This window comes from Colobus angolensis, unplaced genomic scaffold (assembly GCF_000951035.1).
Source record: "Colobus angolensis palliatus isolate OR3802 unplaced genomic scaffold, Cang.pa_1.0 Scaffold124, whole genome shotgun sequence".
NCBI classification, from domain to species: domain Eukaryota; kingdom Metazoa; phylum Chordata; class Mammalia; order Primates; family Cercopithecidae; genus Colobus; species Colobus angolensis.
Genome location: NW_012113586.1, coordinates 1,234,702 through 1,248,266, shown reverse-complemented (window position 1 = coordinate 1,248,266; position 13,565 = coordinate 1,234,702). Strand labels below are relative to the sequence as shown.

Here is a 13,565-nt window from a genome sequence, read left to right as displayed (position 1 = left end):
AGGATCCCAGTAAGCAAGCAAGCCTCAGAATTGCTCAGGGTTATCTTTCCTCTTCAAGTCAAATACATTTGTGTGTAAAGAGGATTCTGTTGGCCACACTCCCTTATAGTTAACACATGGGAAGGTATTAAAAAGAGGCCTCTCTGGAGACACTTTGGCTTCCTTTCATAGTCAGCATCTGATCCCTTCTTGAGATGGGGCAATTCATCTTCCATTAATTCACGTTCCTATGTTCAACCTCCTTCCCTACCCCCTATAGGGAATGTCTGCAAACATCAAATGCTTCTCAAGTCCTCTCCAATGCTGATTGGTGTCTCTTCTATTTTTTTCCTTTAGTAGTAGCTAGGGACTGTGGTTTGGGGCTGCTTTGGAGTGTGAGTTGGGGGGGTGAGATGAAGAGGCAAGTAGTCTAGCAGAACTTTTCAAGTTGAGATTAGAGTTTCTAGCAGGATCCTAATTGTCCTTTGAACAATTATAAAGCCTTCTTCTTATAATTTTTTAATTAATTATAATTCACCTGTCTATAATTTACTGTTTTGAAGTGTGCAATTCAGTGGCTTTTAATATATTCAAAAGGTTGTGCAGCTATTATCACTGTGTAATTCTAGAATATATTCATTGCTCCGGAAAGAAACCCTGACACATTAGCAGGCACTCTGCATTCTCCCGCCCCACTCCACTCAACCCCTGACAACCTCTAATAATCCACTTTCTGACTCTATCTGTTTTTCTATTCTGGGATTTTCACTTCAGTGGAATTACATAATAAGTGGACTTCATATCTGGCTTGTTTTACTTATCATAATGCTTTCAAGGTGCATCCATGTTGTAGAATGTATCAGTACTTTGTTCCTGTTATGGCTGAATAATATTCCATAATTTGGATGTAGAACTTTTTGTTCATTTACTCATCAGTTGATAAAAATTTGGGTTATCTCTACCTTTCAGTTATTATGAATAATGTTTCTGTGAACATTTCTGTATATGTTTTTGTGTGAATACGTGTTTTTAATTTTCTTGGATATATATAGCATTACTAGGTCATAAAATTCTGTTTAACTTTTGGAAGAACTGGCAAGCTCTTTTCCCAAAAAAAGCTACATAATTTCATACTCCAGCTAACGAGGCAGAAGGGTTTCAGTTTCTCCACGTCCTCACCCATACCTGTTACTTTCTGTCTTTTTAAATCTTAGCCATCGTACCTGTATTAAGCGGTATCACATTGTGGTTTTGATTTGCATGTCTTTCGTGAATAATGATGTTGAGCATTTTTCATGTGCTGGTTGACCACTTATGTATCTTCTTTGGAGAATCTTTTTTAAAAAGTACTATACGCATTCCTAGAGAGATGTGTTTGCTGTTACTAACTCTCTCTAGGTTTCTTCTTTTGCCTTGGAATATCAGGGAAAGTCCCAAGAGTGTTCTGCATCCTTGCTCCTTAATGTCATCTTTACATGAAGAAAACCGCACAGCAGAAGCAGCAGCAGATTCAGGGCGGGGCTGAGGGTGGGGAAAGTGGGTGCTGTTCTTGTTTGTGTGATTTGAGAAAACTCCCTGAGTGAGGATAAAAGACACCCAATCTGTTAGTGTCTCTTTCCTTGGGTTCTATGTTGAATACTTTGTCCTTCGATATCTATTAGAGGGTGAGAAGGAAGTGGTGGTCCCAGAAATCATTTTTCTTTGTTTTGGATGGAGAGGACTCAGATAAGTATTCCATGGAAAGGTTGCTGAGGCGTTCATGACCAGGCCTGGCTCCAAGTACCTCTTCCTTTGTTCACCTTCCTTTCCCCAGAGTCTCCTTCCTGCCTTGTCACTGGAAGGCTTCTGAGTGGCTTTCAGGTATCCTCTTAGCAAGGGACAAAGTAAACTCCTTAGGCTTGAGCCTTAGGCTCTCCACCACGTCCCTTAGGACAACATAGGCAATGAAAGAAGCTCAAATATTGACCGGCAGCAGTGGCTCACACTTGTAATCCTAGCACTTTGGGAGACAAAGGCGGGCAGATCAACTGAGGTCAGGAGTTTGAGGCCAGCCTGGCCAACATGGGGAAACACCATCTCTACTAAGGAGGATACAAAAATTTAGTCGGGCATGGTGGTGCTCACCTGTAATCCCAGCTACTCTGGAGACTGAGGCAGGAGAATCGCTTGAACCCAGAAGGCGGAGGTTGCAGTGAGCCGAGGTTGTACCATTGCACTCTACCCTGGGCAACAAAAGCAAAACTCCGTCTCAAAAAAAAAAAAAAAGGCTCAAATATTATCTACGTGCTTAGCACTGTACTGGATGTGGGGAAGGGGGTTCAGGAATAATGGATTTATTTCTTTCAAAAAACATTTTCAAGCACTTGCCATATGCCAGATTCGGTGCTTTCCTGAAGGAGACCAGTTTGGAGAAAAATAACTCTGAACCCAAGTCATCATTTGATGTATCCCATGTGGATAGCCCCCATATGAAGTAGAGCCCCAGCAGAGAAGAGGCAAATGCAGTGTGCAGTGATACCCAGCTAGGTGCAGAGTCATGAGGGAGAGTGGCCAGTGATGCGGCTCCCCACATTGACTGGAGAAGCTTGGACAGGGAGCCCCCAGCTCAAGGAGGGAGGGAGAAACATCATTACCATGATATACAGGTGGAAACTGTGGTTTTGTCTTGAGCTATTGCATAGTTTCCTGAACTTCTTATCTCATACATTCTAAGAGGCAATCTTATTCCACATGCTGAAATTATTTATGGAGGCAACAAGTAAATTTAATCCGTGATCATCTGCTAGGGGGGTATAACCATGTTAAATATAATCTTATTGCGCTCCCTGCACCTTTTTGATTGCCATTTCCTTTTCCATCGGTGTCAATTGTTTCTCCATTGCTGGTTCAAGTTTTCTACTCGATAAGCAAAGGTTTTGAATTAATCTTGATTAAAACAGTGAGGCCCCAACTGCATCCTGCCAGATTCCTTCGAAGTTCATATATACTCTATATTCAGATCAGCTGCCCAGGGCACAAAGAAAGATGAGCTATGAGCTATGAAAACATGAGGACATCAGGCCAGATGCTTCAAGGCATTCAGCTTCCTTCTGGGAATAAAATCACTAAAGAGTTTTATCTCTCTGGAATGGTTTAAGTGTGCTTGAGGGAAAAAACAAAAAACGAAAACAAAGAACAGAAAATGAGCAGATATTGCTCAGGTCTCATCCAGCCATTTATATTAAGTTGCAATGTCCAAATTAGACTAGGATCAATTTATTTAAGCTGGTGGCAAGCTTCCCAATGCTCGGGAATGCCCAGAAATCTGGATTCTTATAAGATATCCCATTTAGTAAGTTGGAGGGTAGGTTCTTTATGTAGAGAATATCCAGAAAGGGAAGCATGGGCTACTATTAATATACACGATGGCATTTTCTCATATTTGTGCATCAACCACTCTGTCTTCTGCCCTTTTACAAGACTGTCTTCTTCTCTTTCTCCTGTCTCTTTATTCTCTCTTTATTCTCCTTCTTTACGTATCTATCTCTGTTTCTGTGTGTACTTTTTTCTGCTAAATCAGTATCTTCCCTCGTTTGCCTCTTCCTCTTTAACTTAATTTTTTCTCTCCCATTTTTAAATGAAAGACAATGGCTCTGATACTAGTACATTTTAAACAAGCTATTTTATCTCTTTGGAAAATAGTTCTGCATCTGTCAAATAAAACAATTCTTAAATTTCCCTCTACTGCTAAAATTCTATGATTCTTTGAAATACCTCATTTGTTCAAATAATCCAATGTTCTTCTCCAAAAATTTTCTCTAAAAACCTGTGCAAATCAACTATATCAGGATTGACAAGCAGAGTCATAGCTTAATCCCCTTTTCTTTATCTTTGAGGATTTCTTTACCTTGGATATTAGAAAGTCAAATGCAATTTTTGACACTTCCTTTTTCCACACTCACAATTTCAGAAGCCTGAGAATATAGTGGTATGCTTCTGCAGTGGCAATTCAGAAATTTTATTAGCATCAGAAGCTAAGGATCTGGGAAAGAGGGATAAGGAGAAGGAGAAAGCCAGAAATCATAAATTTTATAAAGAATTTTTTGTGTTATTGAACTCCCAAAGATTATTATATGTAGTTCAGATTGCATGCCCTACTTTCTATTTTCATGTTCCATGTATTTTCATGTTCTTTCCAAGATAGAATATCTAAGACAGCATCCCTTCCCCCTAAAAAAGAATGATTTTTATTTTCCATATGGTGTATGCTAGCAATCCTGGCAGTTGACCACATTTATGTAAACATGCAGAGATACCTATAAATTATTGGACTTATCCCAGTTTAAGTTTCCAACTATGTACTATAATATTTACAGCTGTTATTACTTTAACCTCAGAAGATATTTTGGTCCATTTATACAGCTGATTAGTCATTTAGACTGTAGGCTCCATTTATTACATTGTTTGGGGGTGGGGAACTCACAGATATTCACCTGAGGAACCAAGACTCTATATATAAGCCAAGAGTTCTGCAACCTGGTGGAGGTTTTCAAACCTGAGGACTCCAACTCCAAATACCAACCGACCATCAGTCACCTAGTGCCACCCTGCACTTTAAGATGACTTTGGGAGAACCTGGGCACTTCCCCAGAGTATTTACATTGGTAGTGAGAGGCCAGGAGAACTAACAGCCTCACTTTTAGGAATCTGGACCTTATCCAAAAGATCTGAGTCTGGTGGTGGAGTGGGGAGGAGACCCTAGTGGACCTTAATAATATTGCTGTAGGCCTCTTGGCAGTAAAGACTAAACTGGGCTATTTCAGTTTCCCCCATCCATCTCTACTGCAAGTCTCATTGCTCTGCCCAGGCTGAGCGCAGTTCTCTTGAAGGTCCAAAAGGCTAGAAATCCGGGTCTCTATGCTGATGCCAACTTCTGGGTCCACCTGCAGGGGGTGCCCTAAAACAGCAGCTGCCTCCCTGGGTTCTTTTACTATGGTACTTGGAAGTATTATTTTACTATTATTATTCATAATAACCATGCAATTTATTCACATAGCATCTTAAGCTTTAGACACCTTTTCTTCTCCCTAAGTGCCTTTTTATATTTTTTATTTAAGCCTCACAGTCACCAAATAAGGTAGCCTGTATAGAGAGGTGAAGTGACTTTACTGAGTTTAGGTGGGATCAGTGGTAGAGACTGAACTAGAAGCCAAGCATCTTGATTTCTAGATCTGTGCTCTTTCTACAATAGTTCTTTACAATGAAGATAATAACAAACAGAAAACATTTCTGCTATTCCTTTTATTTTCATTCTCCTCTTTTAAACTTTGACATGCTTTATTTATGTCAGTTCTCCTGAGATCAGTTTTCATGAAACCCTAGTACTTTACTGGCTGTCCTCCATACTCAAACAATGTTGAGTAGAATCTCCAGTCTTGTTCTGATTTATTCAGCAGATGGAGTGTTATTATCAATATTTCTTCAGCATTTGAGGGGGTATTTTTGGATGATAAAGCTAGTTTCCATTTATCATCATTTTATCCCCAGTGCTGGCTTGGGAAGCTTTGATTTTTGTTGTATGAATGTGAACTATGAGATTGCATTCAACTTGTTCTGTTTTCCAAGCCAGAAGAATGGAGAACAGAGTGCAAACATATATGGTGGGCTTTGGCAGCATAGTGGTCATTTTCACTTAAAGGGAAAACTGGTATTCTATCAGATCGTTATCCTTACCTCTTTAGAGCTGGAAGAGGTCATAGAAAACATTTAGTAATTCCAGTTCAAGGCTTTTGTTTTCACTAATGCAGAAACTAAGATTCAGGGAAGTCAGGAGATTTTCTGAGATCATGTGTCTACCTGGTGGCAGTGCTAGAACTAGACATGAGGTCATTTGTACCAGGTCTGAGGCATGAGGTCTGAGACACTCTCTGGGAAACCACAGGGCTTTGCACAGACTAGGACTGGCTACACTTGGAGAATACTCAGGAGAGTTCCATGTGATTAATTCAGTTCAACTTAACAAACATTGAATGGGGCCGCCACAGGGAAAACCTCACAGGGCATTGCGTGGAGTCCCACATACCCCTAAAGGCTGATTGGGTGTGGCCAGGCAACAATGTGTTTTCCTCAGTTCTGCTCAGAGGGGCACAAGGATCAGACCTGCTGAGATGTTGCTATGTCTGCATTGGAAAGTCTTAGGACCAAAGTCTTGATCTGGATGAATGGGGCTTAAGCTTTTCCTTTATTTCCTGTGGTAACTAAAAGAAAGGCAATGGAGAGGCTTTCCTACCAAATCACAGGAAGATGACAGGACTAAGGAGAAGGAACACACTTTGACTGTGGAAGTCACAGAGTTCTTAAACCTAGTGAGAAGCCCTGTTGTTATTAATAGTGGCCTTACCACAGCTGTGACTTAGAAATGGGAAAGAAGGGAGGTGAGAGAGACCCCCATGTGAGTGTGTGTGAGTGTGTGAGTGTGTGTTGATCTGACTGTAGGCATGTGCTTTGGAGGCTGAGCCCCACTGACACCAGGAAGGCAGGAATCCCTGCTGCCCAGCTGACAAGAGTGAGTCCCTGCCGGCCTCCTCCTTCCTCTCTCAGAGACAGCGATCATGGTGGGGGAGGAGGCAAAATTGCTAAGAATAGCCACAGTCTTTGAGACTTGCTCTTTTCAAGGAATCAATAGAATTAGAAATGAGATATTAGCTCTAATCAGTCACATATGTTTGGGTTCTTAGCCCCTAGGAAAAGAATTTCTAGCTGTGACTCCTCACCACAGCTAGTGGAGAAAATGCAACCTGGCAACGTGCAAAGCACATCTATACCTGTGGATTTGGGTGGGCCCCCTTCTGTCCTCTGGAAGGCTTGGGACAAAAGCACCCCTTCTCACATGCTGTCAGTCTGACACCTGGTCTGATTGGAAGTGGCCAGACTTCTGAGTCAGCATCCCCTTTGTGGCTTTTCAACAAGTGTAGAAAATTTCAGTGCACACATGACCCCAGACAGAGCCAAGAATTGGAGGTTGGAGGAGATCCCCCTCGCTGAGGTCCCCCAGTCCTTTAGGTGCATAGTGAGAGGATGTTTTGGTTTTTGTTTTGTTTTATTTTTTATTCTATTAAAATGTAAACCTACCAATAAGTTGTGAGAATAGCTAAATGAACCCCATGTCCACTTCATGTACTTTCACTATTGGTCAGCAGGTTTTAACTGCAAACACAGCTTTCTCAGTATGGTTTCCTGACCACCTACCTCAAAATCACCCCCTCAGGCCTCTTATTCAGGATCTCAGGGCAGCCGGAACTACTGTACTTTGAGCCATTCCCCAGGTAGTGTTTGTGTTCTAATACATATGAACTACCCTTTTGTAAGCCTCACACTGAGTCAGGTGTCTGTTAATTTGCCCCTTAGTTCTTTGTGTTACCAACTCCACAAACTCCAATAAGTCACCAGAATATTGTGCTAATTGATGTCATCTCTTTAGGTCCTGCCTTACACCTCCAGAAAAATAAACAAGGAAAATCAGCTCCTTTCTTTTTCTAAAATAGCACTCTTCTACTGAGCAACTATGAATGGCCCTTATTCAAATTCCATAGACCTGCAATGAAAATAAAATATCATATTCAGATTTTTGCCAACTTTTAAATACTTTAATTTATGATTCACCTTGAAAGTTGGTTTCCCTTGAAAGTTGTTTTTTATAGCCCTGGGCTTGTACTTAACTGGAAATGTCATCTGTGAATTATTTGTGTATAGGTAATGAGTGTGAATACATGCACACACACAAAACACTAGTAGAGCTTTTAAATGTCAAAATTTAAGTACTCTAAAGGAGCAAAGAACAAAATCAAATTTGTGGAGAGATTCTAACTCCAAAGTCTAATCTACAGTTGTTTATATTTTGTGGTCTGTAGCATGTCATTTAAAAGGAAAGCAGTTAAGGAAACAGGGGAGGGTGAGATGGGAAAGGACAGGGATTGGTGTTAGGAGTGTACAGTACATGAGCTGTTGGTACATTAAAATTATAGTCAAGCAGCAAAGTCACAGCCAGATAAGAGATGGGAGCCCATCCTCATATACACCTTCAGATACTCACTAAACATCTCTCATACATGTTTGATTCCTCACACCATACACTACACTTTTCACTGAGCAGGTGCTCAGCAGTTGAATGTTCGTATGAATGCCATTCCTCAGCTTCTTCTGAAGGTGCCACTGACATAATTTTAGGGCTTAGAGAGGGCTGGCCCAAAGACCTGGGATTCTGCCCTAGGGACCCACATTTTGGTGTCCCCTGTGGCTTCCACTGCTCACAACCACCATGTTGCACAACTTCAGGAACCACATTCACTTATATAGAAGACAATGTGAATGGAGACCCCAGACTTGGCACCTGGCAGCTCTGACTGTGCCCTGGACACCTTCTGGGGCAACTCCTGTGGTCAATGTGGGTGTGCCTCCCAGGGATAGCAGATTGGATTTGTGAGGTTCCTATTTGCCCTCCTATTGTTCATTCATTCACAAAGGCTACTCTTCTAGATTATGCTGCTTGTCCAGGGGATGGACTCTCCTCCTCTCCCCTTTATTCTTAACATGTCTAACCTTGTTCTATAAGTATAACAAACGCCGAGAGTATCTGGGATGCTTAAAGTTGAAGACATCCCCTTTATTGGGGTTCTAATGGAAAGCCTTAGAGTTATGGCTCTTGTAGAAATGCAGGATAAGTATGATTTTGGGGCACACACTTTTTCAATTATGGGCAGCTCAAACCCAGTATTGCTCCCCATCCATCTCAATCTTAAGGCAGGTGGGGCAGCTGCTTCTAAACCTCTTTGCACACTTAATCTCAAACCTCATTCATGCAGCTTCTAAATTTTTAAAAATTAAACCTAAGCCTTACAAACTATACAGTCTGATTTATATGAGTTTTGGCAAATAGGCGCACCAAATAAAAACCTTCTTAGTTGGAAATGACAGTGTTGGGGGAATAAGGGCTGGAGAAGGATATCAGGGTACTTTTTTTTTTTCTTTTTCTTTTTGAAACGGAGTCTCATGCCAGTCCACACCCAGGCTGGAGTGCAGTGGCCCGATCTCAGCTCACTGCAACCTCCACATTCTGGGTTCAAGCAATTCTCCTGCCTCAGCCTCCTGAGTACAGCTGGGAATACAGGCACATGCCGGCACACCCGGCTAATTTCTTTGATATTTTAGTAGAAACAGGTTTTCACAGTGTTGCCCATGCTGGTCTCAAACTCCTGAGCTCAGGCAGTCAGCCCGCCTCGGCCTCCCAAAGTGCTTGGATTACAGGCATGGGCCACTGCACCTGGCCAGTACCCTGTTGTAATGAGCCAGTGGCAGTTCCCGGAACTCAATTAAAAGACTCTAAACTTGGTGCTGTATTAAAGTAGGTATGTTCTCCCATCCTTAAATTTATTTTTGAGCCCTGCTTTCGATGAGGAAAGCTCTAGAAAGTCCAGTCTCAGAGGAAATGGTACCAAGCTAAGCAGAGATTCTGTTGTAGGAGCTGGAGGTATAAAGTAGGGGGTGGAATTATTTCTGGCTCAGTTCATCTTCTGGAAAGTTACCATATGGCCCAATGTACAGGGCCCAAAGATGCCGGTGAATTCAGACTTGATTGAAGCCACTGCCATCCAAGAAGCTCTGACATAATGAATCAATATGGCAGCAATCAGTATAGGGTAGTAACACATATTTAGGCCTGGCACAAGTTTATTGTTCTGAGTTACTATGCCATCGTAAGCATTTCCCTGCCATGAGTTAACCTTGGTCTCGACCTGAATCTTCAGCAAACTGAAGCTTGTCCCATAAAAGCACTGAAAGCTGAAGCCTTTTTACTGACACTGACCTCCTTCCTTGCCATGAGACGGGGACTGGCAGGAGTAGCCAGGCTGGCTAAGTGGGCTGGGGCTCAGAGCAGAGTGCCAGCTCAAAAGAGAAATATTTAATAAAACATGGAGGCAGAAGCCCAGTTATACAAATTAGGCTGTCTGATGGAGACAGGGATAGCTCTGGCTTTTTATTTTTAAAAAATTATTTCCTAAGTGCTTATTTTAAACCCTCCTCAGTTTTAATGGAAGGTGCTTCTCCTTTGACATACATCCTGTAAAGTAAGAGTACCTCCTTCCCAGATACCTGCAGCGCCCAGCCCTACCCAGTTCTGAAGCTGGTGTGACACAGACCAGTGTTTTTTCAGGGGCTCAGGCCTTTATCTCACAGGTCTGGAACATGTTCTGTTGCTACAGGCACCATATCTAGTGCTGTAGTAGACACTAGGAGACAAAGATGAAAAGGCTTTCATTCCTGACACAGCCTGCATTTGCTCTAATTTGAAGTGGGGTGAACACACTGTCAAGGAAGCCCAGAGGAGGGAAGGAATAAAGCTGCCTTGAAGGACAAAGAGGAAGGCTTTCCAGAGGAGGCAACGATTGAACAGGACCTTGAAAGCTTCACAGGACTTCACTCAACTAGAGGATGGAGAAGGACACTCTTAGGATAGGAAAAATTGAAAAATCACGAAGAGGCATATTAGACTATGAAGCGTTTGGACAATGGTCTACACAAGGTTGGAAAGAGAGGTTGGAATCAATTGTTGAAGAGCTTTTAGCAGCCATGGTCAAGTGTCTGGATTTTATCTCAATGCAGTGAGGGCTGGGGATGAAGAATCATGTAATAAAATAGGCAATCTGCTCCTGAAATAATGAATACAGAATTTAATTATCTTCTGGTGGATGCGCTGAAAAGCATAATGAATTTTAGAGTCAAAGGGCCTGGATTTGAATCCCATATCAGTTAATTACAAACCATGTGATCTTGAACAAATTTTTAACAGTAAAAAGAGGCTAGTAAGTGTATCAGTCTCACAGAGTTGTTAGGAGAATGAAAAGAGAACAAAAAGAAAGTGAAAATCACCTATGGCCGGGCCCAGTGGCTCACACCTGTAATCCCAGAACTTTGGGAGGCTGAGGCAGGTGGATTACTTGAGGTCAGGAGTTCAAGGCAGCCTGGCCAATATGGAGAAATATCGGCTCTACTAAAAATACAAAAAACAGCTGGGTATTATGGTGCGCTCCTGTAATCCCAGCTACTTGGGAGGCTGATGCAGGAGAATGGCTTGAACCCAGGAGGTGGAGGTTGCAGTGAGCCAAGGTCACACTACTGCACTCCAGCCTACCAGCCTAGGTGATAGAGTTAGACTCCACCTTGGAAAAAAAGAAAAAGAAAAAGAAAAAGAAACCCATCTTTTATGCTGTACAGCATTAAGCAAATGTTAGTCACTCATATTGTTATTTGGTGCCAAAAAGAGAGATGTTGGGGTAATATCTATTTGTTTAATATCCTTCCTTTTTGGTATAGAGAATTCTTGGTTTTTCAGCAGTCCACATGTTAATGTGATACGTGCTTTCCACACATCATGAAAACTCTTATTAGATGTATTACTTCTAAATTTAGCATACAGCCTAGCATATAGAAGAACTAAAGAAAACTAGCATTGTTTTTAGTACTTTCCTGTGCCAAACAGTTGGCAAACATCATCTTATTTAATCTTCACTATAACACTCTGAGGCTGTTAGTGTTCCCATTCTACAGATTAAGAAATTAAAATGGAAAGTTAATTAACTTGTCCAGAATAATTAGCGAGTGGTAAAACTTAGATTTGAGTGCCATGTCTGTGTGGACTCTAATACATGAGCTTTGTTCCACCACTTTATACTAGAAAGAACACATAGTTGGTGCTCACACTAAACAGCCCACATCTTCGTTCCCTGATAACTGTCCCAAATTCTTGCCTTTGATGAAAGACCTTCTGAGATGGCCATGCTTATAAAACACGACTCCATGGCCACAGCAGACTGGACTGCTCCTGATCCAACCTGGACTAATCACATTCCCCTTTCTGAAAATTGGGACACTCAGCATCTGAGCCAATCATCTGTGGGAATCAGGCTGAAAGGACTAGCAGAATTAGGACCTGAACCCAGAGTATGGCAAGCCAAATTCAGATGCAGGCTGGAGAACGGGGGAGCAGACCCCATAAGTCAAGAGAAGATCAGGATGTCCTGAGAGGAGGATGGAGCTGCACAAACAGGGTCAAAGATGGGGAACCCTGTGCTCCGAGATGGAGTGACGGGTGAAGGTTTGTCACAGCTCCTTGTGGCCTTCCAGTTCCCAGCTCCAATTCACATGAGATCTTGATACCTTTACAACAATCTCTATCTTTTTTAAAACTAGCTGGTCCTACAATCAAAGAGCCTTGACTGAAACAGCTCACAGTAAATACTTGCTGAATGATTGGCTGATGAGTATATCTTTTTTACTTCTCTAGGTGTCTGTCTTAATCCTAAGGAATCAACTGCTATACCTTAATGATTTCGATGTAATTCTTTGGTCTATAAGTCATTCTGGCCACTGTGGTTCTGGGGCCATTGTTCTGCAAGGATGAATAAACAATGTTTTAAAAATAATTCATCCAAGAAAGGTAGCAAGATACTGGAAAAGAGGTATTTGAAAAATATTCATAGGAATTTTAGAGTATTGTAGATGGTCTGAATACCTGTGAAGACATAATCTAATGTATCTAAAAACCACATAATGCTTCATCTCAATGTATTTTAAGAATTAATTTTGTCACAAGCTAGAATTTTTTGTTTTGGTTTTAATAATAACATCAAAAGGTTTTTCAACATAAATTTAAAACGGCATACATGGAAAAGTAAAGAAATTTTTCTTGGGATTAGCCAAAAAGCAGTGAGAGATTACATATTTCCTTAGAGGAAAAATCCTACAGGCAAACTTTTAATGTCAGGGAGAGGAAGACATTATTACCTAATAATGTAGATGAAAAGAATAGTTAAGCATTCTTTTTTAAAGCAGTATATAGAAATGAGGGAAAGACTGAGAGGTTAACTCATTTCTATTTTGAACTATATTTTTTTAAAACCCTTGCTCCAAATTTTACTTACTATCTTTTAAATGTCATCCTACTAGAGTGTAAGTCTTTAGTTTTGGTTGCTTAATAAAAATTCAATTTTTGTGACAAAAGGCACACCATTCAGAAAATGTGCTATATTTTTTTCTGACTCAGTTTCCCAGACCTAAGGGGATACAGAGAGTGTGGATATCATGCCTGCCGCCCAGGCAGCAGCTTCCAAGGTCAGTGCCTGGGCAGAAAAGAAGCATCACCTTCGGAATATGAGTCATGTTGATATGTATCAATTAAACGATGGCAGGCATCACAGTGCCACTTTCCAATACACCAAATTCATTTCCAGTGTGAACTTTTAGTATGTAGAACACCTGCCAGCTGTGGAGAAATGGAAAATGCACTGAATTAGGAATCAGAAGGCTAGGCTGCCATCTGTCACTTTTACTTATGTGCTGTGTGGTCTTGGGAGAACTATTCAACTTTTGGGGGCTCAATTTTCTCATTGGTAAAACAGTGATGGTAGAAGAGAGGTCCTTAGAAAGTCTTCACTTTCTGGAAGTGTGGGATTGAGTCTTCTCAACAGGTTGTGGATACTTCCTAGAGGAAAACAAGCACTCCAAACATACTGGCTCCTTCCTTCATTTCTTCATGCAGTGCTGAGCACTGA

At 41.3% G+C, this 13,565-nt stretch overlaps 1 long non-coding RNA gene across 1 annotated transcript in view; it reads left to right on the top strand.

Moving 5' to 3' along the window:
- LOC105505273 overlaps positions 1-13,015 on the top strand; it is an 84,979-nt gene extending 71,964 nt beyond the window's left edge. The window contains exon 5 of the long non-coding RNA XR_001000714.1: positions 12,299-13,015. This is a non-coding gene — a long non-coding RNA (uncharacterized LOC105505273). The remainder of the gene's footprint in view (positions 1-12,298) is intronic.
- The last annotated feature ends 550 nt before the right edge of the window (positions 13,016-13,565 follow it).